At 47.7% G+C, this 27,280-nt stretch overlaps 1 protein-coding gene across 7 annotated transcripts in view; it reads left to right on the top strand.

The window, feature by feature from the left end:
- The window catches only part of PDE10A (phosphodiesterase 10A), a 1,305,213-nt gene that overhangs the window by 246,269 nt on the left and 1,031,664 nt on the right, over nucleotides 1–27,280 (top strand). Inside the window, exon 1 of one of the 7 annotated variants that reach the window (XM_078648630.1) lies at nucleotides 22,139–22,236. The exons of 3 other annotated variants lie outside the window; for them this stretch is intronic. The gene's annotated coding sequence lies outside the window, so the exon portion shown is untranslated. Of the gene's footprint in view, nucleotides 1–22,138; nucleotides 22,295–27,280 lie in introns of those variants that run through there. 3 more of the 7 variants (XM_078648631.1, XM_078648629.1, XM_078648628.1) reach the window with 3 other exon arrangements.

Genomic DNA, 27,280 nt, shown 5'->3' on the forward strand with positions numbered 1-27,280 from the left:
GTAAGAGGATGCTGCAGAATCTGATACATTTTTGAAATAAGGCCCTTCGTGCCCGCACCAGAGCGGGCCAGTCTCTCGAACGGGGTGAAGGCCCGAGTGGCCCCAGGGTATATCGCATCCGATAGGGCCCAGTGACGCAACTGCAGAAACTGCAATTCAGCCTCCGGGGGAAGATGGAACTCCTCTCGACAGTGGGCAAAGGACTTAATGGAGCCTCCGTCAAAGAGATCCGTAAGGACTTTGCAGTCTTCTCGTGTCCACCTGCGAAAGGCGGGAGTGTGGTTTGCCGGTGGGAACCATGGATTATCCTCTATGGGGGTGTGCGGTGAGGGGAAAGTCGTCAGGCCCTTCCGCACCGCCACCTTGTCCCACACGTCCAGGACCGTTCTTGTGGGGACCGCCAAATAAGCACTAGGGGACCGTCCCGCCCTATGGGTCCAAGCGAGGTTCCAGATCGTGCGACCCGTGACCGCTCGGTCTAGATGCAGCCACCCCTTCTCACTCCGTCTAATACCCCACTCGATTACAAACCGCAAGTGAGCGGCCCAATAATAGTCCACCAGATTCGGACATCCCAGCCCTCCACGATCTCGCGGGGCCATAAGGAGTGACTGAGAGAAGCGAGGTCTCTTGCCCCCCCAGATGAATTTAGTACAGTCCCTTTGCAAGGCTCTAATCTTCGGCAGAGGGATAGGTGTAGGAAGGCATTGGAACAGATAGAGTATTTTAGGCAAGATAGACATTTTGATCGCGTTCAATCTACCCAGCCAAGAGGGGATAAGAGGTTTCCACCGTTGTAGATCAGTGAGAACGGATTTGCGACATTCCGCCCAATTGAGCGCCGACCAGCCCTCCAAAGAGGGAGTCAGGGAGAGGCCGAGGTATCGGATATGTTGGTCCGTCCACCGGTAGGGGCACAGCACTTCCAGGGGAGGAACATCGGCCTGGGGGATCGTAAGATTAAGCACCCACGACTTATCGTGATTAATTTTCAAGCCAGAGGCGCTTTCGAAGGAGCAGAGCACCTCATGAAGCGCCGGCAAGGACTGTCGCGGTTCCGTCAGAGTGAGGATGAGGTCGTCTGCGTATAACGCCACTTTATGAGTTTATGAGGGATTTCTCCGTCCGGTTCGCACGTAGCATGCGCAATTGCCCCCGCAGGTTCGCTAGGCGTCTCCGCGTCTTCAGAGTGGATTCCTCTTGATTCTGCGCCTCTGCCCCCCGCAAGTCCGCTACCAGGCCCTCCTCCACTGCCCTCCGTTCACGCGCTCTCGCAATCTCGAGGGAGGTGATGTGACCCCGAATTGTAGCCTTGAAGTCGTCCCACACCACCGGGAACGGCGTTTCCGGCAGATCGTTGAACTCAAAGTAGGAGGTGATGGCCGCGCGGATGTCGTCAACCGACGCTGTATCTCTGAGGAGGTATGGGGGCAGATGCCACTTACTTTCCCTAGGGGGTCCACTCCGCAGATCTCTGAGGCTCAACTCCACATGCGCATGGTCCGAGATGGATATGTCCGACATTTCCACATCCAACACATCACAAATCAGGTCATGCGAGACGAACAAATGATCGATGCGGGAATAAGAGCGATGAGCACTAGAATAAAAAGAGTAGTCCCTTTTGTCGGGGGAGAAGTAGCGCCATGCGTCAAAGAGACCTAAATCGCCTATCTGTTTGCGCAGCGCCGAGGACATCGCCCCCGCCCCATGAAAGGAGCCCGCACTCCGGTCCATCGTAGGGCACCATACCAGGTTAAGGTCGCCTCCTAAAATAATCGAGGGTCCACCCCGAAGGACATGAGCACTCAAAAGATCCCGAAGGAAGCGATCCTGTGCCAGGTTGGGTGCATACACATTGCATAACGTAAGACGGCGGGAGCCCACCTCGACCGAAACCTTGAGGCAGCGACCGTCATCACCCCGGAAGAGCTTGTCAGAACCCCGCCTGATGCCAGCTTTGCACAGAACCGCCACCCCAGCCGTTTTCGTATCTGCTGCAGCCCAGAATTGCAGGGGGTATCTAGGGTGCGCCATGCGCCTTGTTTCTGCCTGGAGAAGGTGGGTCTCCTGCATGAAAATGATGTCCGGGTCATGCTGCAGGAAGTAATGCCAGAGCTGTTGGCGCTTATTAGGGGAATTAAGGCCTTTAACATTGAGCGATAAAATCTTAAGGGGTCTGGCTATATCACTCGCCATCTTGGGGGTCTCTAAGGATAATACGCAAAGCTTCGCGCAGCAGAGCACCCAACAGCTCAGAGTCCCACCCAGAGGGCCCACCCCCGCTCCCCGCAACAACCCCCATCCCCAGCCCCCCATAGCAGACAGAGAAAGGAAGGAAAGATAGAAAAAAGAGGAAAAAGAAAGTCAAATGAGAAAGCCAAATTGTCAGCAGTCTGAAGGGTTGACGGCCTAGGCCGTAAAGACGTGGCTAACTGGGCCAAAGTACACGGTCTCCAGAGTAGGGCATCCTACACCCACGGGTTTGAATGTCCATCGGGATGTCACTCCCCAGGAGACAGTCTCGGTGGGACATGACTGGCCGGGAACACTAGAAGGTATGGAGCCCCCACCTTCCTAGGCCCAGCACAAGGAGAGCAGGAGTCCAATCAACCCCCCACCCACCCCACAGCCATCCCCGCCCTCCGGAGGGGTATAAGAGAACAGTACCTCAAGCAGGGAGACATAGGTATGCTGTCTATCTCACGATGTGGAGGACCGTCCCGTAGGGGAGCGGTCTGCACGGTCAATCTCCGACTCCTCCAGCGCTCTAATGTGGGCGATGACCTCCTGCCTGGCTTGGCTCGTCGTTGGCACGTCAACAGGCGTCGCACGTTGTCTCCTCGGCACCGTGGTCCAGTCCGGGGTAAGCTGTGTCCTCTTGCTCGGAGGACGCCTGGAGGGGCTCCCCGGAGGAGAGCCTGCAATGTTGAGGAGTCGTGCCGCCTCATCGTAGGATCGCAAGGATTTGCGCTTACCCTCCCAGTGAAAGATAAGTGCAAAGGGATGGCCCCATTGGTACGAGATATTCAGGGACCGCAGTTTCTCCGTCACTGGGCGGAAAGCGCGTCGCCGCTTCAGGGTGTTGGGCGCCAAATCCTGAAAGAGCTGAATCTTGTGGCCCTTGTATTGCAGGTCTGGCTTGTCCCTAGCACGCTTCCAAATCTCCTCCTTCTCCACAAAGAAATGCACCCGCGTGATGATGTCCGGGAGAAGCCCCGATCTCCCTGCAGGCGCCGCCACTCGATGAGCCCGGTCCAGCGTGGGAGGTGACACATCTTCATCGCCCCGCACCTCGTGGAGGAGTTGCGCCACAAAGTCCATCACGTCCTCCCCTTCTTCTCCGAGCGGCACGCCGCGGATGCGGAGGTTGTTCCGTCGTCCCCGATTCTCCAAGTCCTCCTGCTTGATTTGGAGTTCAATGTTCTGTTGTTCCAGGGCCGTTAAGCGCTGCCACAGATGTTCCTGGTCCTCGGTGCGCGTGTCCGCCGTCCTCTCCAGGCTGTCCACACGGTCCCCCAATTCCGTGACTTCCTTCCGGAGTTCCGTGACACACGAGTGGACCTCCGACCTCAGGGATCCGATCTCAGTCTTAAGTTCGGTCATGAAGGCGGCCATGAACGCTTGTGTGACCGGGGGGGGAATCCGCCATCTCCGCAGATGGGCCACCACTGGCCGCCGGCGCTCCTACTTTGCCCCACATGGCCGTCACCGGGTTTCCCTTGGGGGTCGGCGCTGGTTCCGCCTTGCTGTTTCTGTTCGTGCGCGTCATCCTCCGCGCGGTCCACAGGGTGTCTCCCAGGCCGCGTCAGGGCCCTCGCTCGTTGTAGGCCGCCTGGGTGAAAGCACAAAACACAAAGGGGGGTGGTGGGGAGCACCGGCGCAAAGTCACAGCGCACTCCGGGGCCCTGGCCTCGTAACGGCACACCCCGCAGTAGCGAGCACCCAGCACACACCCCACGTAGCGGTGCAGGCAGTCCAGGGATCTCTAGGCCACAGCGCCTCCGCTCTCACTGCGCGGCCAGTCAGGTATAGGAGCAGGTCCGCTCGTCTCCAGTGGGGGCCACTAGTCCCCTAGAGGGGGTCAGCACCAGAGAGTGTCACACACAATTGCCCCAGGCCTGCACTCACCCCCAAGGAAGGGCCGCTGTGTAGTCGCGCTGTTACGGCGTTTCCCCGCAGGCTGGCATCATCCGCTCTCCAAAGCGCCCCAGGGGCACCGTCTGCCGCAGCACGCCGCTCCGGCCGTCCTCTCTGCTTCCTGCCGCGGCTCCGCAGGGCCGGTCACTCTTAGCAGCCCGCTGTGGAGGGGAGGCTACCAGTGCCTCCGATACTCGCTGGGGCCAGACACCGGGTCCTGCAGCCTCTCAGCTCTACTCCGCAGCGCGGGAAACGGGGCGCTCCGGACCCAGAAGCCGCTCAGGGGCCCCGCTCCAGTCACCCTGCCACACCGCCGCTGCCACAGGTAAGGGCGTCGCTAGGCTTCAATGTGTGAGGGGCGGGGATCACTCCAACCAGCGGCCGCCGACTGCCCCAGGGTCCGCCAAGCTCCGCCGCAGACCGCTTCCACAGCGGACACAAGATGGCGGGCGGTCCGATCGGATCTACTCGCAGCAAGCCGGCTGCTCGGCCCTGCCGGCGATCAGGCGGAGCACGGAGATCTCGCGCCCAGATACTCTGCTCAGCTGGTCAGGGGCACCAGGGAGGTGTGTGGCGGGTCCGGACCCCTGCAATCCGCACAAATAGCCTATGGTGGGAGCTCCGCAGTCACGCGTCTGCTCACATCGCCGGTCAAGCCACGCCCCCAATACCTAGGTATTTAAACCCTACTGGCTCAATTTTTATAGGGCATGACTGCGGAATCACAGGTGGATCGCCCTTAAGGACGAAAAGCACAGATTTCGACCAATTGATCGCAAATCCAGAGTATCTCCCATATATGGCCAGCACATCTAGAAATCAAATCAGGGATTCCCTAGGATTAGTGAGATAGAGCAATATATCATCGGCATAGAGCGAAATGTTATGCTCCCACTCCGGCGTCCACCTCAAGCCACGTATCGTCCGGTCCCATCTGACCCATGCTGCCAGAGGCTCCAATGCTAGAGCGAAGAGAAGCGGGGACAAGGGGCACCCTTGTCTCGTACCCTTGCCGAGGGGAAAGTCTGCCGACCTGCAGTTGTTTACTACTACTCTGGCCAAGGGATCAGCATATAATAAGTGTACCCAACCAATAAATTCCGGACCAAAACCCATCTTCATCAGTACCGCAAACAGATAGGACCACTCAACCCTGTCAAATGCCATAGTGGCATCTAAGGACACCAGCGCCACCGGCTCATGAATCTTCGGGGAACCACCCAGTATCCCATGCAACCTCCGCAGATTGAGAGCTGTGTTTCGGCGCGGCATAAAACCCGACTGATCCGGGTGTACCAAGGAAGCAATTACCTTGACCAATCTAGTCGCTAGGAGCTTCGCCAGTATTTTAGGTTCAGCATTAAGCAGTGATATAGGCCTATATGAGTCTTTGGTCTGCCTGCCTTGTAAATCACCGCTACATTTGCCACCCGCTGATCATATGGGAGTCTACCCTTCTCTCTACTTTCAGCGAACATATCACGAATATACTGGGCGAGTTCATGCGCATTTAATTTATACAGTTCTGTAGGCATTCCATTAGGGCCGGTCTCCTTTCCTGATTTTACCCCTCTAATGGCTTGTACCACCTCGTCGTCAGTAAAAGGGGAGTCCAGATATCCCTTATCCTCCTGACAGCTCGGGCATACGGATTTCCCTAATCATGCCACTGTTTTCCGCCTCTGTATATCCCCCTACCGAAGTATATACCTCTCTATAATAGTCAGAGAACACATCTGTCACTGCCTGCAGGTCCGTGACTACGGCAGTGTCCTTGCCCTGTATCTCAGGCACCAGCCACAATGCCCACTCCCCACGCTCCAGTCACGCAATCAGTTTACCAGCCTTGTCACCATGTTCGTATATGCGACTCTGGGTGGCATTATTTTGAGCAATCACCCGGTCTCTTGCCATTCCCTTATATTTATCCTGCCTTCGTTTTAAAAGGTGTAGGTCCATCGGAGCCGCCGTCTCGGCCACTCTCCCTTCCAACCTTATCACTTCTGCTCCTGCCCTCTCAACCTCTACCTGGATCTTGTTTTTCTTCCCCGCCTCTAAGGATAGAACCCCCCGCGTATCACCGTCTTATACGCTTCCCACAGGGACTGCGCAGATTCAACCGTGCCCACGTTTTCTTTGAAGTAATAATCTGAAATCCTAATAACCTCTTTCTTAGTTTCGGGGTCTTTGAAGTGCCACGCACTGATTGGCGTAACTCTACCTACTACGGGCTGCCCAAGCTCCACTAGTAACGACGGTGGAGAATGGTCGGAAATGCCCCTGTCAAGGTACCTTGCATCTCTGACTGTAGCTGCCTGCGCCGCCGGTTTGAGCAGCGGTCTTTACTTCTGCGCATTTCCACTCGTCTGGGAAGGTGCCGGTTTCAAAGGTGGTGTTGGTGGTGATTTGTAGCTCGGGTGCGATGGCGGCGGCCCTGTGGTAGATGTGTGGCGGGCAGGGGTCAGTGGGGGCCCCTGAATGGATGCCTTTCATGGCCGAGGCAGTGTCTTCGGCTGTGATTGGCGTCCAGGTGAAGATGGTGGGCTGGCTGGTGTGTCTAGGGGGCGGGTTGGCTGAGGCGTATGGTTGATGGTCGACGAAGTTGTCGTAGAGGTTTTTGTTTTTGAGGTGGAAGTCAGTTCCGAGCTTGTCCCAGAGGTCTCGGGATGGCCTGATGTCTGTGGATTCGCTGCGAGGGTTGGTGAATTCTTGGATGACACTAAAGAGCTCCATGGAGTTGGTGGAGTTGGCGAAGATCTTGTTGTGGATTAAAGTCCTCTTGGTGGTTCTGATCCGGTTGTGGTAGTCAGTCATGGCGTTCTTGTAGGTGGTGTTGTTTTAGGGTGTCATGGTATTTCTCCAGTTCTTCTCCAGGCGTCTGAAGGTTCGCCTGGCCTCTTGGAGATCGGAGGTTACCTATTGTTACCACAATGTACATAGGATGGGTGTTGTGCCCATCCAGAAGAGTAGTATTCTTTCACCACATGTTGCTTGCTAGTGTGCTTCCTCGTCTTATGAAGTGCTTGCATTATAGTGCATAACAGACATTTTACATCTCAAAAGTATACTGAATCATCGCACTTTAAATTATTTTTAACAAAGTTGCATCCTCTAAAGAAAGCAATCCTTTTTTTTCTCTTTTTCACTGTAGCAGGCTTTTGTCAATGTATTATTCAATACTCAGAATGCAAACCAGACCTGTCAGCTTTGCCAAAGCTGGTTTTAAGGGAGGATGGCAGTTAATGAAAATTAATGTCAGATTAGCTACTACTGTGATGTACAAGCTGGGGTAGTAGCTCTGTCAACTACACTTTGCCCACTACTACAGCAATGAACAGGCATTTCATATGTAAGATATTAATAGTGGCAGCTGGAAAGGATTGCTTAGGTTTACCTACAAATTTCATAATGCTCGTTTGCACATGCTAGGCTTGAAGGGTACTTCTTGCCTTGTGATAATTGTGTTCGGTAATAAAGCTATTCCAGAGCATTTTGTGTGGAGTCCATCATAGCTGCCATGTCTTTTCATGTCTAGCCTGCAAGATGGGTCAATAAGTTACACTTCCCATCACCCAGTGTGACCTACACAGCCCAAGTTTGAATCCCTCCAAGCCAGTCTCAACCTTCCATCCTTCTTAGGTCTGTAAATTGAGTACCATTTTCTTAACTCGAACAGTCTGCAAGATTGTGGTATGAAACACTCTATGAAAGAGAAGGTATTTATTTTTCATAAGGATGTACCTTGGTGGATTTGTGTTGCACAAATGTTGGTAACGAATGTTCATAACATATGTGACTGTAGATGCACATGCTCTGCATACTGTTGGAGTCTGACATTGCAAGTTGTTTTTCTTCAAAGAAGAAAAGTCATAAGGTATGCTGAGGTTCCTCCTTTAGTAGGAAATGCGCATGGGTACTAACCCCATTGTGTTTGTAAAGAAAAAAGAGGTACCCTCAACTATAAATCCTAGATCGGGGCAAATAGATCAATTGTGCAAAATATATTTAGGAGTCAAGAAATAGCAAAACTGGACCTAAACAATCAGCGTGGTACATTCAAATCAATAACAATAGATCAATGGCAATATGATACGTGGAATACAGCCATTTTTACTTAACACATTTATTTACTCAATATCAAAAAGTTGTTTTTTAATTCCAATAAATATTTCCAAAATTTTATTTTGTAGTTGTAGCAGTTCATATATTATCTTCTAAACTCATTAAGACAAAAAACATATTTTAATATGTCAAAACAACATTTGTGTCATGGCTAAAAAATTCTTGTAGTTCCTACGCACGTTTCGGCTAACAGCCTTCATCAGGAAGCCATGAATAAGGTTCACAAGATGACCTTGTGGTTGATGCAGTATGTTTTCACAATATAATGGTACAAAGGAGGAGGCCAACTTACCTGGTACTACATCCGTATTGATGCCCAACACTGATTAATGTTAGAACACTGCATAAAGATGTAAACTTCAAAAAGCAGATTAACCACTTCAGCGCTAATGACAAGGGTAACTCGTCATGGACTTTCCATTGATTTCAATGGAAAGTCAATGGAAGATCATCAGGTGCCTTAGCAGCCAAGTGGTTAAATGGCGCTAGGGTGGACTCAATTCACTTCGTGTAGTAGGGCAAGAGATGGATGCCAACGCACTCGAAATTATTCGTTTTTGTAAGATGGGTCCCACCAGTGGAGTCTACCGCCTTCCCGATGTTGGAAACTGGCGCGTACCGTGTTTGTAGCTTGTAGTGCCGTAGATTCACATGCACCCACCCTTCTCCCTTGAGCCAGTGTCTTTGTTTGCACAGCTGTGTTACATTAAGTATGTACTTTCTTTTTAAACAGTACTTGCATGGCCACCACTTCTTTGCTACTTGTCGCTTTATACTTCTACTCACCCACGGTGCGGAAAACAATCTTAATAGTGGAATTGGTATCTATGTGCTTCTGCTACTAATGAAGGAGTCACAGCATACCTTGGCACTCAAAAGGACTTCTTCTGAGAAAAACAACTCATTGTCCAAACCCAACACTAGATGGCATGGGTATGCAGAGCATGTGAATCTACAGTACTACAAGCTACAAACAGTTGCTTGTTGGGTAGGTAACAAATTCCATAGATAACATTGGGGAGAGAATTTGAGTTAAATCGGGCAATTTACAACCCCGTGTATGAAACACTGGTTCCCAAAAAATGATCGCAATTTGCAACAAGTAATTTTGTGATCAGTAAAGAATTTTATGAACCGGACAATGCAGTATTAAATAATTATTTAATTCTGATTCTGAGCCTTAACAACAGCAATGAGGTAGGTCGCAGATAGCAAATCACTCAGATCGATGGCCATGGCCGGGATAGTGGGCCTGCTAGGATCAGCAGACCACCATATCTCGGAATGCCTTTAAATAAAGGTTTTTTTTATGCAGACCGTTTTCCTTAATTGAAATGGAGCCGTGTTTTTTTGTGTTTTTTTTTACATTCTTTTTTTGAAATGTTAGAGATTTGGCAGTGGTCCCTATTTCAGCATACTTTTTTTGTTTGTTACTGTAACCTTAACATAGTACTTCCCAACAAATGTTTTTATAGCATTCACAAAGGATTAAGTGTCCCAAGGGGACCCCATAACCTTTTTGAACGGCTTATCACCGCAGCTCAGGAGCTTGGATTTCGGTTAAAAAACATTTATACATCTCATAACAATTCAGTATTTGCAAGGGACGCCTAAAAGTATGCCCCTTCCAAATAGCGAATCGTTGTAGTGTTGCAATCCAATTTTAGTGTTGGTAAATATTTACCGACTCCAAAAATGTGTTTGCTATATGGGGGAAAAACTATTTTGCGATCACAAAGTCCTTTTTTTAATTTTTATTTTTTTATTTCAAAATACTTTTTATTTTTTCCACACTATACAGACATGTAACATATAATTGTCATTACTTTGTCCTTACAGGGTTGCAGCCCCAACTGGCGTGTTTAGTGACGGCACAGTTACAGATTATATAGTTTTGACTGTCCCTCTATCCACTTCTCACAGAGAGAATAGGGGAAGAGGGAGAGGGGAAGGAGTAAGGACATATAGAGAGAAGGATCTAAAGTACAAGAAGATTAATGTCGGCTCGGTCTTGCCATGGCCCGGGGAGGGTCTGTTATGGGCGGCTTGTTTTTGTTTTATTGAAGTGTTAACGATGGTAAAATAAGGTCGTAAATTTAGCCCTTGCGCTGAATTGCATATTGGTGTTCTGCTGTGCAATTGTTGTTTGTTGCTTTGTTTGAGACGTGTTTTTTGACTATCCTGTTTTCAGGTTCAGTTAATAAAAATCACACTTGCATTTCTTTTGAAAAATCAGAACTTGGATAGGATTTCGCAGTGTCAAAAGGTCTGTAGAGTTGCCTGTAGAAAAGCAGTTTAGTTACTGCAATTGCACGTGCCAGGGGTCGAACATATGTGAATTATTTGATTACGTTTCTTGGGGACCTTAGTCAGCAAGATTTATGTTTCAGCGCTTTTCTCGTATATTTTACAACATGGTCTGGCCTGTGTGCGTCAGTGACGCCAGCTACCAGTTAACCAATGGCGCTAGACTCCCACCCTGTCTCGTGGATGAGCGCCCAGCTGTGTTTGCTCATCCGCCACAATCTGGTGCTGTGGGCAGGGCGCCAGCATCGCTTTATCTGAATTTCATTACTGTGTGCGTAAATGTGACTGCCCGGATTGAGCATGAGCGAGGCTGTTCAACAAAAAGTATCTGCTGCATCCGGTTGCTTACTGGCTGTGCTGGAGGAGGACAAAATGCCTCAGACGCTGCTTCCTTTGTTTGTTTTATATTGGATCGTTCAGACAGTCTCCACACATTGACCACCCGTCGGTCATCTAGAAGGGTAGAGTGACGCGCACTGAGGGAGCCAGCAGGAGCAGATAGGCCATGGTTCGAAAGTAGTCCATCGGGTAGTCGAGTAGAGGCAGAGGGGTACACCCCAGCTGCTAATCGAATAATGCGAGTCAAGAGAGGAAGTCCAAGTTGAAAGGGGCGAACCCAAACCCACACTTTGTATGCTGTTAACAGTATATCTTTGTGCCAGCTGTGCTGCCAAAGCACCATCGCTAAAAGCACATCCTGCAGTTAAACCAGAAGCAGCTTTGCGAGAATCTATACGAGACTACATGAAAAGCAGGGGAAGATGCTCCCGCCACAGGGCGAAGAACAAAGTATAATTCATTACCAGATGTAGCGAATGCAACTTCACCTCACATCCTCTGATGTGCACATTTCCAGCCAATACCTCAAGGGAGACTCGTGAAGCGTAGGTTTTTCACGCTTAATGTACTCCAATCCCTAAACTGCAAGATTTCTAAATGAAGCTACTTCTCAGTTAAATCATTCAAATAAAGGTAAAGTAATGGGTCGTCCAACTAACTTCATGTTAACTGAACAAACAACTTTTATATTAAATAGTTTATTTCCTGCGTTTAATCACCGTTCGATATATTTTTTTTAACTTTTTGCAACTTAGTTAAGGGCTCTGAAGAGGAAGCGCCGAACGTAACTTTCGAATAGCCCACCCTATCAGTTTTTAACCTAACACTTTTGCTAAAATCACAAAAATAGCTCCTGCTAAAACAAAGAAAAAAACTTGTACGCTTAGTAACCCCTCAGCGAATACAAATACCTTAAAAGTGAAACCTGAGCCAACACTCACCAAGAGATGATACCAAGCTTTATTTGCAGTACAGTAATCGTGGACTGCCAGATCCATTGAGCCCCACAGGAATGTTATGCATGGCAAATAAGTCAGCTGCGCAGAATAGACCTGTCACGCAGACATTACCAATCTTGGGTACATGTGTTAAAAAATCATTTATTATTTCAAAACAGCATTGCTATTGCGTGATCATTACTAAAAAAGTAATATTTTGGTTGTGTTGGTCTACAAACACTATTGGCTCTTTGCAACACCGTAATGGTGGAGGACTGTAAAATCGGTCTATGATGCACCAGAGTTGGGGCAAGTGGCAGCCCTGTTTTAATCCATTATTTATAGGCCTGGTATAATACAAATGACTACACGAGTCGATTTCGACTCTCACCTCCTGACTGCTATTTACAGTATTCTCAATATTGATGAGATCCTGGGAGATATTCCATGCTGCAAGCTTACGCCAAAATCTCACCCGATTTTACTAAATTGAAAGCCATAGGATAGTAACCACTACCGGCCGTCAACATTTTGTGCAGGCGCAGCTCCAAGGCTAGGATTTCACAGTTCAAACAATATGGAGCTATAGAGGGTTATAGGAACCAGGTCGCCCTCCTCTCAATAAGTCAACAAATATACAATACCTGTTCCTTAAGGCTTCTTTCATAGTGTGGGCGTAAATTAACTTTATCTTAATATATACTTAGAATATGTTATGTTAATAAGTTTTATAAAGCGCGCAGCTGTCCCAGCAAAGGGGCGTCCCGGCGCTGGCTGTGTGAGGGCACAGACTACATAACAGAGTAAAAAGTGTCCGTAGATCCTATAAGAAGCTACACTAGAGGAAAAAGAAACATTTTGATAGCTTTCCTAAAAACAGACAAGCAGTCAATGCCACGGATTTGCTCAGGCAAAGAATTCCATAGCCTCGGGGCAAGGTGGCGGAAGGAACGTCTGCCAGCACGGGAGAGCCTAACTCTAGGCACAACCGCCAGATGTTGGCCGAGCGAAGCTGGCGGGAGGGGACATAGCAGGTGAGCAGATTGCGCAAAAGATCAGGACTAGCAAATTTCAGTATCTTAAAAGAAAGACACGGAGTCTTAAACTGAATCCGCTTTTCCACAGGAAGCCAGTGCAACCTATGGATAGTACTGGTGGCAGAGCAAAAGCGTGGAAGACCCACCAGAGCTCTGGCAGCAGCATTTTGCACAAGCTGCATCCTGAGTATTTCCCACTTTTGCCCCCAAGAGGAGGGAGCTTGCATAGTCCAAGCGAAATAAAATAGTCGCCTGAACAATCAGTTGTCATATAGAAGGATCAAAGAACTTCAGAACGCGCCGAAGGCCCCGCAGAAGGCCAAAGCAGGTGGCGGCAACTTGCCTTATATGGTTTTGAAAAGAGAGGGATGAGTCCATCAGGACCCCAAGGTTTTTAACCACTTCCTTGGGCTTAGGAATATCACCCAAGGCAGTGGGCCACCAATCCTCATTCCAGAGACTAGCATTGTTTCCAACTAACAATCTCCGTATTGCTAGCATTTAATTGCAGGCAATTGGCGGCCATCCATTCAGCTACTTCACTCATCCCTTCTCTGAATCTAGAGGCAGTCGGAGAAGATCTTTCAGCCAGAGTGATAACAAGCTGCGTGTCGTCAGCATAGGAGACCATAGTAAAGTCCCATTGCTTAGCGACCGCAGCCAAAGGCTGAACATAAAGATTAAAAAGAGAAGGGGTCAGTGCCGATCCCTGGGGGACCCCCTGATTGATAGAATGGACTTAAGAAAGGAAAGGGGGGCAGACACACGGAAAGATCTTTTAGTAAAAAAAGAACGAAACCATTCTAGAGCAGACCCCGTTATCCCCACTTCTTCTAGCCTTCGAAGTAGGATGCCATGAGAAACCGTGTCAAAGGCGACACTGAGATCAAGCAAAAACAGAGCCGCACTTTGACCTGTATCCATGATAGCCCGCAGATGTTCAGTCGTGGCCAGCAGGGCCGTTTCCGTACTATGACCCGGGCGGAACCCATTCTGTGAGGGATCCAAGATGTTATTAGAGTTCACAAACTGAGTCAGTACGTTACTAACATGTGCCTCTGCGATTTTGGCCACCCAAGGAAGAAGGGATATGAGTCTGAAATTCTCAGGTTTGGTTGGGTCAAGTGTAACTTTTTTAGAATGGGCGAGACCCATGCCTGTTTCCATAAGGCCGGAACTGTTCCAGTAGAAAAGGAGGAGTTGATAATTTTACAAAGCGGAACCCTAAAGATGGAAAGGGATTCCCTGAATTGCGTTGGCCTCAAGGGGTCAGAGGGGAACCAGTTTTAATTTTTCCGCTTAGTCGATAAGGTCGGGATTATTGACAGGGTAGCACCAGACCCGCTGCCAGACAACAATGAGGTAGGAAGGGTGGAAATTTGTGGAAAAGATTGGTAGATGGTGCGAACCTTTTCCACGAAAAAGGTTGCAAGTTCGTCGCATTGGCGCGCAGATGATCTAACAGATGCCGCAGCTTTCCTAGTCCTAAGATCTTTAAGAATCTTAAAGATGCATTTAGCTGGATTCGGACTTAACTTAATTTCATTCGCATAGTAGGCAGCACGAGCTTTACAAATAGCTCTGTAATAGTGTTTAATTTTGGCCAGATAACAGATCTTTTTCCCCGACTCATAGTCTTTCCTCCAGGCCCGTTCTGCTTGTTTGCATTCTTTCCTTAAAGCAATCAAGGAGTCATTGTACCAGGGGCTAGAGGAGGAGGTCCGTTCCTTGATCCATTTAGCGGGGATAAGGCTATCTAGGCCCGTCTTAATCCAGTCACAAAACAGACCATAATCTAGGTCACTGTCATGCGAAGGTCCCAATGGGTTGGCATCAAGGAAAGTGTGAAAATCTGCTAGCTTCAGTTTACTCCAAGGGTGTTTAAAGAGCGACTTAGAGGTCACTGAGTTAAGAGGCTCTGCGAGCGGAACAGACCACTCAACCAGTGAGTGATCGGTCCAGCCCATAGGTTTAGGTGTCTCCACTCTTACGGATGGCAAATTAGAGAATAAAGGATCTAGCAGTTGCCCAGCTTGATCCGTAGGGCCAGCTTCCAACTGTAGCGCCGCCAGGTTCGCAAGTAGGCTACAAATGGCACTGTCCTGGGTGTGGTCAAGGTGGAGATTTAAGTCTCCACAGATACTAAAGTTAGCTGAGTCCTCAGCAAGCACACTTGCCACATCCAAAATAGCCTCTTTGAACTTGGCAGCCGGTCCCGGAGGACGATATACCAAGAGACCGGTTAAGGTGTACTGAGGGCTTACAGAGACCCTGAAGCGAGCCGATTCGCAGCCTGCAATAGTTTCTTTATTAAATTGACAGGAATAACAAGATTTAAAAGCAATGGCCAGACCACCCCCCCTGGAGTCTCTATTTATAGTACAGATAGAGTACCCTGAAGGTAGAGCTGGGTTAGCATCTGCTACCATATCATCTTTTAACCAAGTTTCACACATAAAAAATAAGTCCGGGGCTTCCTCAGTAATCAAGTCATATATCTCCGAGTAGTGTTTTGCTAGGGATCTTACATTAAGTTGCAATATTTTCAATCGAGCCTGAGGTTGACTGATCTGAACACCTACTATAGGGACAGGGGTCGGGATCGAGAAATTGCTATACACAGGACATTCCCATTGTTTTACCCCTAATTGAGGGGGGAAAAGCATTACATATGGCAGAACCAAGGTTCATTGATAGGAGATCTTCCCTACCATAAGAAAGTAGTCCAAGCTGTTTCCGGCCAGAATTCCTGGCGAGAGGCGACGTACAGGCGCGGACGGGCGCAGACGGACTTGCCTTTGGCGCGCCGGCGGCGTGTCCGCTGCGCGTCCGGGATGACATGTGCGATTTATGCGCAAGCCCCTCCCCCAGCTAGACCGCTGCCTACGGGCCCGCCAGGCTCCGGGACTGACACAAATGCCAAATGCCATAGCATAGCGACCTACGGAGCAGGGGTCTGGGGGTACGCACCAGTTGAAGCCCTTCAAACAGTTGAGAATGGGTTTATAAAATATCTGCTGGCCGTACCCCATAGTGTCCCTACGTACGGCTGCCACATTGAGCTGGGAATGGATTATCTGATCGATAACATCAGGATCTAGCCGATCCTTTTGTGGCACCGTGTTTGGACCAAAACGCAGTGCCACCTAACCCGCTCACTTTTAACAGACTGTCTGGCCCTAGCTAATTGGCATAAAATTCCATGGCTCCAGTATGTTAAGAATTTCCTAGGTGATCTGGATTGTATAGCATACTTTTGGGACCCACCCGCGTTGATGAACATTACTAGGAAAGATTTGAAAAAACTTTGCCTCTCCCATCTCGGGGATTTACGTTTGACACAGGAAACAAGTACACCCTCCAATGCTCATATTTTAACAGTTCAGACTTCCTTGGGGATCCAGCCATACTTAACTTTTTATTTAGGTACTTACGATAAATATTTATTGACTAGGTTCAGATTTAATACATTCCATCACCTAGTCACATATCCGAAGCAGCAAGACTGGTCACATAACTTAATGAAATGCCCATGTGATGGGATTTCGGATCAGTCAACAATCCACATAATACTGTTCTGTCGATATTACACGATTCAACTTAAGCGCTGGATTCTGCCTGTACTGCGTACACTGGGCTTAAGAACATGTCGGCCCGCTTACTTGGCACTACAGTTCTTGGACTCTGTACATATTGCAAAATGTGTAGCCGGCTTCTTAAAACTATGTCTAAATACTCGGCGCACTGTCAGTGTGGTTTAGATACCTGCGTTAAAAATTACATCCTTATTGTTTAGTGCTGCTCATGGTCCTCGAATCTTACGTCAACTTTGTAATGATTATCTTAGAATTGCGCCCAAGATAGGGTGTAGAAAAACTCGAGGCCCAGTTTACAGTTCTAATTGTATGTTAGCTGTATGTATGTATGTTAGCTGATAAACGTAGTTCTTTTTAGTTCTTTTTAACCCTTTTAAAACATAAGGAAAAAATGTGTACATAATGAATTGTGCTTTTATTAATTAAGATGAAAATGGAAATGTAGTCTTTTAACCAGTGTATGTACTTTTTATGGTTATGTAAAATTGTAACCGAATAAAAGTTTTTATGACTGACTGACACAAGATAGCGCCCTGCCCTCCACAGCAAACGGCACAGAAAGCCGCGGTGGACCGGGGCAGGGGGAGCACACTACAAACAGAGGTAGGTGTTTTAAAAAAAAAGTAATTGTTCCCACAGAGCGCACAATATTAAAATTGTTTAAAAGATTTCACGAAATAAAAACCGATAGCAAAAACAGATAGCAGGTTGGGGGTGTGAGCAGAAGAGATCATAGTCACAAAGTAGCTCGCAGTCTGTCACAACACACGAGCGGAGAATACTCCTTTAATGCTCCTTCAATTTCTCATAAGGTAGTATCAACCCACTTTCCTCGCCTTTTTCTTCTAAAAACATGTCTTTTGTCGAATGACAGTCAAAGCCCATCTAATAGTCTTTAGAGGGGTCACCTTGGTGTATTTACCAAAAGAAACACATCCTTATATGTGTTATAATAATCCAACACGTGCAAAAATAGTGACAAAAGCAAAATGGCACCTCACGTGCGCACCACCAGTGCTGTTCATTTTCATTCTACTTTTGACAAATAAATTATCCAAACCAACCAGACTTTTGGACATTACTATTTGTGCTTTAGTAATAATTGTGTTATTCTAGCACTTGGTAATTTATGGTGCACCTGTGCTTATATTCAATTCATGTGTAAAGTTCTGTTTAGAACTGTTGCTGTGTTGGCGGGTGACGTATCGGTGTGCACATAATCTCCGCCCAAGGGTTTAGATAGGAGATAAACTATTACATTGGCAATTTATGTATCAGGTGCATGTTAATGAGGGTTCCGCCATCTACTATGTACGAGTGTACAACAGTCCTTTAACTCCTCTCACTGACTTTATAGCTATCTGTTTTGTACCAGTCCTGTATGATTGGGAGAATCATGTGATGATCTACTGCTGCTGTCGCCTGTCCTTTACTTATTGTTTGCATTAGGGAAAGATGCACTGCTACTGTTCATGTTGTACCTTTTGTTGTGAGGCTCTGTATAAAACTTTCCACTGCATAAAAGACAATTTATTTATTATTTATTTTAAAGTTTTATAGAGCGCGAACTTGACCCGTGAGGGTATCAGAGCGCTTTACACATTCAATAGAGTAATACAAGGTTACGGCAGGACATAACAAACAAAAACAGGAAAAAAAGAAATTAGCACGTCGGAGAGGTTACAGAATCAGGGGGTCGTAGGTGGGACGGGGTAGCATACAAGTACTGTACATTGAGGGATAGGATAAGCTATAACAGCAGGACAGAAATATTACAATAAACAAAAGAGGACGCAGGACTAGGCAAGAGTCTCTCAGGTGGCTGCGGGAACGAGTTTAGCCAAGGAATTTACCCATGAGAAAGGCCTTGGCCTCTTTTTTGAAGCGTGCAAAGGAAGTGATTTTTCTGATGTCGGGAGGGAGGGAATTCCATATTCTTGGTGCAGTCCCGGTGCAAGCCTGATTGTAGGTTTTTATTTTCCTAAAGCGTGCAGGCCGGAGTAGGAAGGCCTTGGTCGATGTTGAGTTTCTGTTTCCTCCGGATAACGCAAGCTTCTGTGCAAGATACGCAGGGGAGTTCGAGTGAAGGGCTTTGTGCAAACCAATTCAAATTGCCAATGCAAAAGAGTGAACCCTCACAAAATATGTGAGCAGAGTTTCCTTTTTTAGGTCGAGCCTGGGTAGCGCAGGCACTGCTCTGCGAGGCATGCCGTAATCTTGACTGCGGATTGAAGCTCCTCCCATCTTTTCCATTCATTCCTACCCTTCATAAATGCCTGCTTTGGTTTGGTCAGTATGCGTATTTAGTGCTGCCTTTGGGTGTTTTGGTCCCTCCCATGAGACAACCCCTGTTGCAGGTGGTCTTACTTTTTTTTAGGTGCCATTATGCACTATTTTTTATATACATTTACCTCAGTTACTGTATGAGCACGGCGCCCGCTTCATGGACGCCACCCTTAATGTTTGGAATGGCATTTGCATTTTACAACACATGTTTTCCTGCCTAAAATGGCTTAGCCTGCTGCCGGCAAGTGATATCACTTAAAATCTATGAGCTGCTTCACATCAAGGTACATTCGCTCTCTGCCCTTCTCTTTGACAGAAGCTAGCCGCTGTTTTATGGAATTAATCAGCAGAGGTTTACAGCCACACAGAGTGTTACTACTCACGTCTGCAGCTTTTCTCTGATTGCATAAGCACTGGCCAAGGGGCACCGGCAGCCGTACGACTGACCCACTGGTCGCAGCTGAGCAGAAATGGCTCCTTGGTTTAACTTGTGTCCCTACATATCCACTAGTGGGTCACACATTCCTATGTTGGGTGTATATAATGTCATAGAACCACTCCCTGTGCACCCCCCTCACACAACGCTGCTTGTCTGCCCCACCACCCGTTTGAGATCTCTGCTGATTTTCTTTGTTTCCAATTTCCATATGTTTTTTCATCATTGTGGCCGCGTTGGGAGGACATGCACCTTTTTTTGGTATATGAAATTCTTTGTTTGTTGTATATGAAGGTATTACAGAGTACAAATGATTGGTGCATATGGTATAGGACTGTGAAAAAGAAAGACAGCAGGTATTCTACTTTGCTAGGCAATTTTTTACTCCATTCTGGTGTCGGCCTGAGACAAAGATGTAAGTATGCGATGACCTTTTAAATTGCTGAAGGTTGTCTAAAGACAAACATGTGTAGCAAATCTTTACCCCCCTCCCCCTTTAACTACAAACCTGACTATTTTTTTATATGCAATTAGTAAAAAGTTTTATTGTTTTTTAAACAAAGGAGGTATGATTATTTTTCGTAGGTTGCAAAGGGAATGTGTAAAAAAGCTATTAAAATATTCTTCATAACTTCCCAATGTCCATTTTTTGGGAGTTTTGCATTATTTGTTTGTAAGGAATAATCAAGTTGTGATTCTGCATGTGTTACTTTATTGCTGCTGAGAAGGACATACATTCCCGGGGAACAGAGATTTGGCTCGGTGGGTGGTTTAAAATACAGAATTTGAAAGAACTAGAAAGCCCATGCCTCTTGACTGTGATTACATTAATTGTGTACTGTTTTGACCATTCTGCCGCATTGCTCTCTTGATGGATGTGTTGGGTTGAGATCCAGTTCTAAATGTGTGTTATATTGTGGGAACATCTAAGTTTTGTTCCGAATCTACACGTCAATTTGAACACTTTGCCTAGGCTAGGACCCCATTCCCAAACTGCAGTGCCTTCAGGTCAATTTCCTAATTTTTTTTTGTGAAACTTCACTAAGGTTTGTATTTCGCTTTTACATGTTTGAGACCATTTGCTGTGGAAATACATATGTACTTTTCTTTTGAAAAAAACCTTAAATAAAACCAGGTACCCTCTTCAAATCTAGTAACCTACAGTAATCAGTCTTCGGTGGTAAGGCACGACCAGATGGTCCCTAGCTGAATAACTTTTTTTTACAACAAAGTGATGCCCAAAAGATTCATTTGGTAACTCTGACCACATTTATAGCAGTTTAGCGTAGTTTTCAGCAAGCATTGCTACAATCGGGATAGTGACCCCCCCCCCCACCAAGAGTTGAAGAGCAATTAATGAACAATATATTATTCTGATTTGAAGGAAAACGTTTTAAAACAGTTACTGAGATCTGTAAAGGTCTATATTGTTTCAAAGGCATTTAGAGTTTTTGATATGCCAGGCCTGTTTATATTATGTAGTGTGGCTAGCCTAAATTCTTATAACGTCAATGTATTAACTCTCAAATAAATGTAAAGTGAGACATTAAAGAGGGTGAGAGTGAGACGTTAGGGGGATACATTATCGAAAAGAACGTGAGCCCATTTAAGACTCTGGGAGCATTTTTGTGCGTCAGAATGGTGAATATGAATGAAAAAAAAGGATGCCGCCAGAAAATGGATGCGAGCTCACAGCTATGCATATAGGTAAGGAATTTGAATGATGCTGCTTAACGTGGCATCTAAACATTATTTTATAATAGTAAAATTGCTCAGTCGGTGCTGCTGGATGCATGGTGGGAAAATGCTGGCGAGGACGCACCTCTGATAGCATTCACTGGCTTTAAAGTGGGATTAAATAACTGGAGGGTCTCTCAGTGGCGTGGCGTGGCCGAAGCAGGTAAGGGCGTGGCTTTACAAAACGTAAGGTACAAATCTGGCTTAAAACAGTGGCCGCCCGGCTAGTATTTTACTCCTTCTGTCATTGTATCCAGGTGTCTAATACAACAAGTAACATACACCTACAAAGAAGTCAGGACTGTTGACTTTGTCAATGGTTATTTGCATAAGATAAATAAGCAACAACTTCGTTGTATATACTATTGAAAATGCTTCAGTTCTGAGATAATGAAACCGAAAGAAATAATAACGTGTCTTGTTGAAGCTATATTATGCAGTGAGTGAGGATGGTACTGCTGCAGAGTTAGGATTTTTGTTTCAACCTGCGGGTGTGGGCAAACATGTACAGCCCGATGGGGACCAGTGTCAGCGCCTTTTTTTTTTTTTTTTTACACCTGGCCCCACAGCATTCAGCTGTAAAAGACCAACGCCCTTTGTTTCTCATAGCAATCGGCGCACCTTTTTATGCGCAAAACACTGCTTTTTTTGGCAAAGTAACTGATGTGACGCAAATGGCTCTTTGTGGCTGAAAATGATCTTTTTGTAGCGCACGCTTTGAGTACAGTCACTTTTTAAGGAGCCTTTGTAATTTTGTTGCAGGAGGGACCAGACGGTGCACTGGCGGTAAAATGGTGACTTGCAACGGTTTATCTGAAAGTGCCTTGTGTGAAAATGTTGGCTCGGGACATATCCTGTTTGTAGCCCGAGGCGGGCGTCCTCTATTTGCTTTGACGCATATTACCGAGCTTGTGATTATGACAACAAACCCAGCCCAGCGTGCCGTCGACGGCTCGTTTACATCCTTGCGTCGCCCTCTGTTTACCGTTAGGGACCTGCGCTCCCTCTGCTCTTTGTTTTCCTGTCCCCGCTGCTAGGGGTGAACCGGGCTCACGATGCAGGTGCTTGCGCAGGACCGCGGCGCGCGGTCCCTCCGGAGCGCAGCGCGCGGTTCCCCAGGCGCGCGCTTCCCGCCCTCCCTCTGCGATCAGCTCATCCTGTCAGCCGCTAATGATCGCTGCTCGCGCAGCTGACGTTAACCGACTATTCACCTCGGGAGCCTCCCGACTGTTTATCTCTTCGCCGGTTGTTAGAGGCGCAAAACGGGGAGGGAGTTTGTCAGACTTCTTTAAAATAATGTAAGAAAACTTTACCGGCTAACTTCAGCTGGTGCATCAGGTTTTAAGAGAAATTACGGTCAGTGCTTTTTGTCAAATAGAAGTGCTGGGGGGCAAACGTTTTTCTCTAGGAGTCTGTCGCCTGGGTTGCCTAACTATTACCCAGGGCACCTGGTACTGATTCTGATTCTACCCCACGCCCCTTTCTTTTAACACCTTAAACTTCTGGTCTCTTATTCTCACCCCTCCTGGTTCTTTCACATTCCTTCTCCCGTTGCTTCTTTATTTCTCCCCTTTTTGCGTGTCTGTTAATCTGGATCCATGCATGAAATCCTAGGCCGAGTAGGCGTTCCGGTGCCTCCTCATACAACCCATTACTCAAGTACTTCGCAGAAAGGAAGTCGCACTGTGAAAGTAGATATGTTAATGGAGCTGGTGACGAGTTCTTGCACTTTCAGTGTTATCATATGTTTTTTAAAGATCATTAACATTGTTGTTCAGTTGGCTGGGCTGAGTTAGCTTGCCTGTCAAGTTCCTTCACATCATGTGGCATGTTAAATTGCATTATTTATTTATGTGTAGTGGTTCTTAACCTTTAGCTTCTGAGGACTCCCGCGTAATACTTACTAGAACCCATGGACCTACCTCCCAACTGAATTAATATTGGAATTCTGGGTACCCCAGTGAGTCATTACTGGAAGTCGAGAACCCCAGCCTAAACATTTTCAATTATTTGAATGGCAAAACAATACACAAACAATCCAGAAACGAGCGTTGATGACCAAATACACAAAAGATGAAATACTTAATCTAATTCACATGGAAATATAAAAAAACAAATGTAATCTCAATAGGAATGTTGGAGCGTTTATAAATTTGACTTGGGACACTCTTGTTCCATACTATATTCTCTTTGATGCGCTTGCACTGCTCCCACAAATCAATCTGTGGATGAATACATAACTTTTTTCCCCTCCAATTTCAAATTCCAGCTCATTTACAGAACTTTTTAAACAGTTAAATTGTAAATTTTGCTTCTATAGTTATATAGACTTTTATTAATTTGTTAATATCATTTAATTTTGTGAGCAGTTGCTGACCCACTGAGTAGACTTTGCCGACCTCCAGGGTTCCCCAGTCCACAGGTTAAGAACCACTGATTTGGAGCATTCCTATTTCTGGTGACTCTGTAAGGATCACCTTGCTTTTTAGCCAGCTTGTGCTTTTTAACCTGCACAAGATGGCAGATTCTTGAGTTTTAATCCCTCTTTTTAAAATATAAATAGGGTTTCGGGTTTTATTTTTGTAACATTTCCGTCTGTGTTTAGCCATATTTATTTTTGGGACATCTTATTGGTATTTATCCATATTTATTTTGCGTTTTGAAGATAAATGGAGTCTTAAAATGGTACTTTAATTTAACTGATAAACATGTTCAAGTTCAAGTTCGGGCATTTATATAGCGCACTACTCACCCAGAGGGTCTCAAGGCGCTAGAGGGAGGGGTTCACTATTTGTCGAATAGCCAGGTTTTCAGTTCTTTTCTGAAGGCGATGTGGTTCTGAGTAAGGCGGAGGTGGGTGGGGAGTGAGTTCCAGGTCTTGGCAGCCAGGAAGGAGAATGATCTGCCACCCATGGTGGTTTTTCGGATGCGCGGGACTGCAGCGAGGGCTTGATTGGATGATCTTAGTTGGCGGGTGGGAATGTAGAAGGACAGTCGGGTGTTGAGGCATTCGGGTCCCAGATTATAAAGGGCCTTGTGTGCGTGGGTAAGGAGGCGGAAAGTAATTCTCTTGTTGACGGGAAGCCAGTGGAGGTTTTTTAGGTGTCCGGTGATGTGTTCTTGGCGCGGGATGTCTAATATGAGTCTCGCTGACGCGCTTTGGATACGCTGGAGCTTTTTCTGCAATTTTGTTGTAATTCCGGCGTAAAGTGTGTTGCCATAGTCTAGTCGACTCGTGACCAGTACATGGGTGACAGTCTTTCTTGTCTCGAGGGGGATCCAGCGGAAGATCTTTTTGAGAATGCGAAGGACGTTGAAGCAGGAGGACGATACGGCGTTGACTTGTCTGGACATTGAGAGAGAGGAGTCTAGAATGAAGCCAAGGTTACGTGCATGGTCTGTGGGTGTGGGTGCTGATCCCAAATCGGAAGGCCACCAAGAGTCGTCCCAAGCTGAGGGGGAGGATCCTAGGATGAGCACCTCCGTTTTGTCTGAATTGAGTTTTAGACGGCTCTGTTTCATCCATTCGGCTACTTCTTTCATACCTTCGTGAAGATTGGTTTTGGCGGTGTTGGGGTCTTTGGTGAGGGAAAGGATTAGCTGGGTGTCGTCGGCGTAGGAGATGATGTTGAGGTTGTGTTGACGTGCGATGGAGGCGAGAGGACTCATGTAGACGTTGAAGAGGGTGGGACTGAGTGAGGAACCTTGAGGTACGCCGCAGATGACTTCGGTGGGCTCTGAGTAGAATGGGGGGAGTCGGACTCTCTGGGTTCTCCCAGCTAGGAAAGAGATGATCCAGTCCAAGGCTTTTCCTTGTATGCCTATGTTGTTGAGGCGTTGTATGAGGGTGCTGTGACAGACAGTGTCGAAGGCGGCGGAGAGGTCGAGTAGAATGAGGGCCACTGTTTCTCCGTTGTCTAGGAGTGCTCGGATGTCGTCGGTCGCCGCAATGAGGGCGGTTTCGGTGCTGTGTTTGGCTCGAAAGCCGTTCTGTGAGGGATCCAGGGAGTTGTTGGATTCAAGGAAGGCGGCGAGTTGGCTGTTGACGGCTTTCTCGATGACTTTGGCCGGGAAAGGGAGGAGGGATATGGGTCGGTAGTTTTTCAGTTCTGAGGGGTCTGCTGTGGGTTTTTTCAGAAGGGCGCTGAGTTCGGCGTGTTTCCAGATTTCTGGAAAGGTGCCAGAGTTGAAAGAGCAGTTGATGACATCGCGGAGTTGGGGAGAGATGATGGAGTCAGCTTTGTTGAAGATGTAGTGGGGACAGGGGTCAGAAGGCGAGCCAGAGTGGATTGAGTTCATGAGGCGAATGGTGTCTTCAGTGGTGATTGGGTTCCAGGAGCTGAGGTTGTTAGTTGGAGGGGTGGGATCTGGAGGGGGTGGGGCGGGTTGGTCACTGGGAGTATTCTTGAAGCTGTTGTGGATGTCGGCAATTTTGTTGTAGAAGAAGGAGGATAGCGCATCGCAGAGGTCTTGGGAGTTAGTGATGTCGTTGGATGCTGCGGAAGGGTTGGTGAATTCTTTGACGATATTGAAGAGTTCCTTGCTGTTATGAGAATTGTTGTCGAGACGGTCCTTGAATGCTGATTTCTTGGCGGATCGAATCAGTTGGTGGTGTTTGCGGGTGGCTGTCTTGAGGGAGGCCATGTTGTCTGGGGTTGGTTCTTTTCTCCAATTCTTCTCCAGGGTGCGGCATGTCTTCTTGGATTTTTTAAGGTCATCATTGAACCATGGAGCCTTTTTGCTGGATGATTTCAACTGGTGTTTTTTCAGGGGTGCTAGTTCGTCCGCACTGTGGGTAAACCATTGCCTGAGGTTGGTGGCCGCTTGGTCCGGGTCCATTGCTAGGGTGGGAGGGTTTTGGTTGAGTGATGTGAGGAGTTGGTCGGTGGTGATTTTATTCCATTTTCTCCGGGGAATGGGTTGTGGACGGTTGTGGGATAGGGTGGTTTTGTAGTTGAAGTGAACACAGCTGTGATCCGTCCAGTGGAGAGCTGTAGTGCGATCGAAGGAGATGTGCTTGCTGGAGGTGAAGATAGGGTCGAGTGTGTGTCCGGCTGTGTGAGTGGGGGTGTCAACAAGTTGTTTGAGTCCGAGATTGGACAGGTTGTCCAGAAGGGTGGTGGTGTTGTTGTCGAGTATGTTTTCAAGGTGGTAGTTGAGGTCTCCTAGAAGAATGTAGTTCTCGGAGGCGAGGGCGTGCGGGCTGACGAAGTCTGTGATGTCGTCGCTGAATTGAGATCGGGTGCCTGGAGGCCTGTATATGAGGGTGCCTCTAAGGGTGGTCCTGGGGTCGGTGTGGATCTGAAAATGGAGATGTTCGGCGGTTACAAGATTGTCGTCAGAGCTGGTTGTGATTTTGATGGTGTTTCTATGGACGATGGCGATGCCTCCTCCAGTTTGATTGATGCTGTCTTTTCGAATGATCTTGTAAGTGTCCGGTATGGCTATGGCGATGTCGGGGGCAGAAGATGCGTTCATCCATGTTTCAGTAAGGAAGGCGATGTCAGGTGACGCAGTGTCGATTAGGTCCCAGAGTTCTGTTGCATGTCTGTGGACCGAGCGGGTGTTCAGTAGGATGCATTTCAGGCTGTTGAGTTCGGAGCTGTGTGTGGAGGAAGTGGGTTTGGTGAGGGTCCTGAAGCAGTTGAACTTGCAAGAGAGGCAGGCGAATGGGCCGTGGGTACATCCTGGGGAAGCTTCGCAGCATAGTAGGGTGCCTCCGGGGTTGAGGGCGAGGAGAGAAGCGGCATCATATGTGACTCTAGAGGGTTGGGCGCGGCGGGGACCAGGGGGTATGGCGCTGGGCTTACCTTTGGCGCACCTTCGGCGCGACTGGGGCGTGAACGCTGCGCGCGATAGCATCTGTCATAAGTGGTTGGGGAGGGGGGAGGGGCGAGGGAGGATCAGATGGGAGGCGGGTGCGTGGTGGAGGGGGCGGTCTCAGGGCAGAACAACAACAACAGAGCAAATGGCGGCTATAACGCGAGTTCAGACCGGGTTGGAGGAAAGAGCAGAGGTTGTAGCCAAAAACGATGAGAAATGGTGAACAAATGCAGGTTTAAGCAAAAGGATTACAATACAATCAATAAATGCAGGCACAGTTGAGCACAAGCAGGCAGGCACGTTCGAGCGCTTAACGAGGGCAGCAGCGCTATACAGGCAAAAGAGAAAGTGAAGTGCAGCGTCAGGAAAGCTCAGCAGCGCAATGTGCACGATACCAGGCAGCTCAGGGCAGGAGTCAGCGAGGGCAGGAGGGAGCGACCGTTCTCAACGAGGTCGAGGTGGTCACCTCACATGCACATGCACTCCTAGGTTGATCCCTGCCGCGATTTCACAAATTAA

Source organism: Lissotriton helveticus, chromosome 6, assembly GCF_964261635.1.
Source record: "Lissotriton helveticus chromosome 6, aLisHel1.1, whole genome shotgun sequence".
NCBI classification, from domain to species: Eukaryota; Metazoa; Chordata; class Amphibia; order Caudata; family Salamandridae; genus Lissotriton; species Lissotriton helveticus.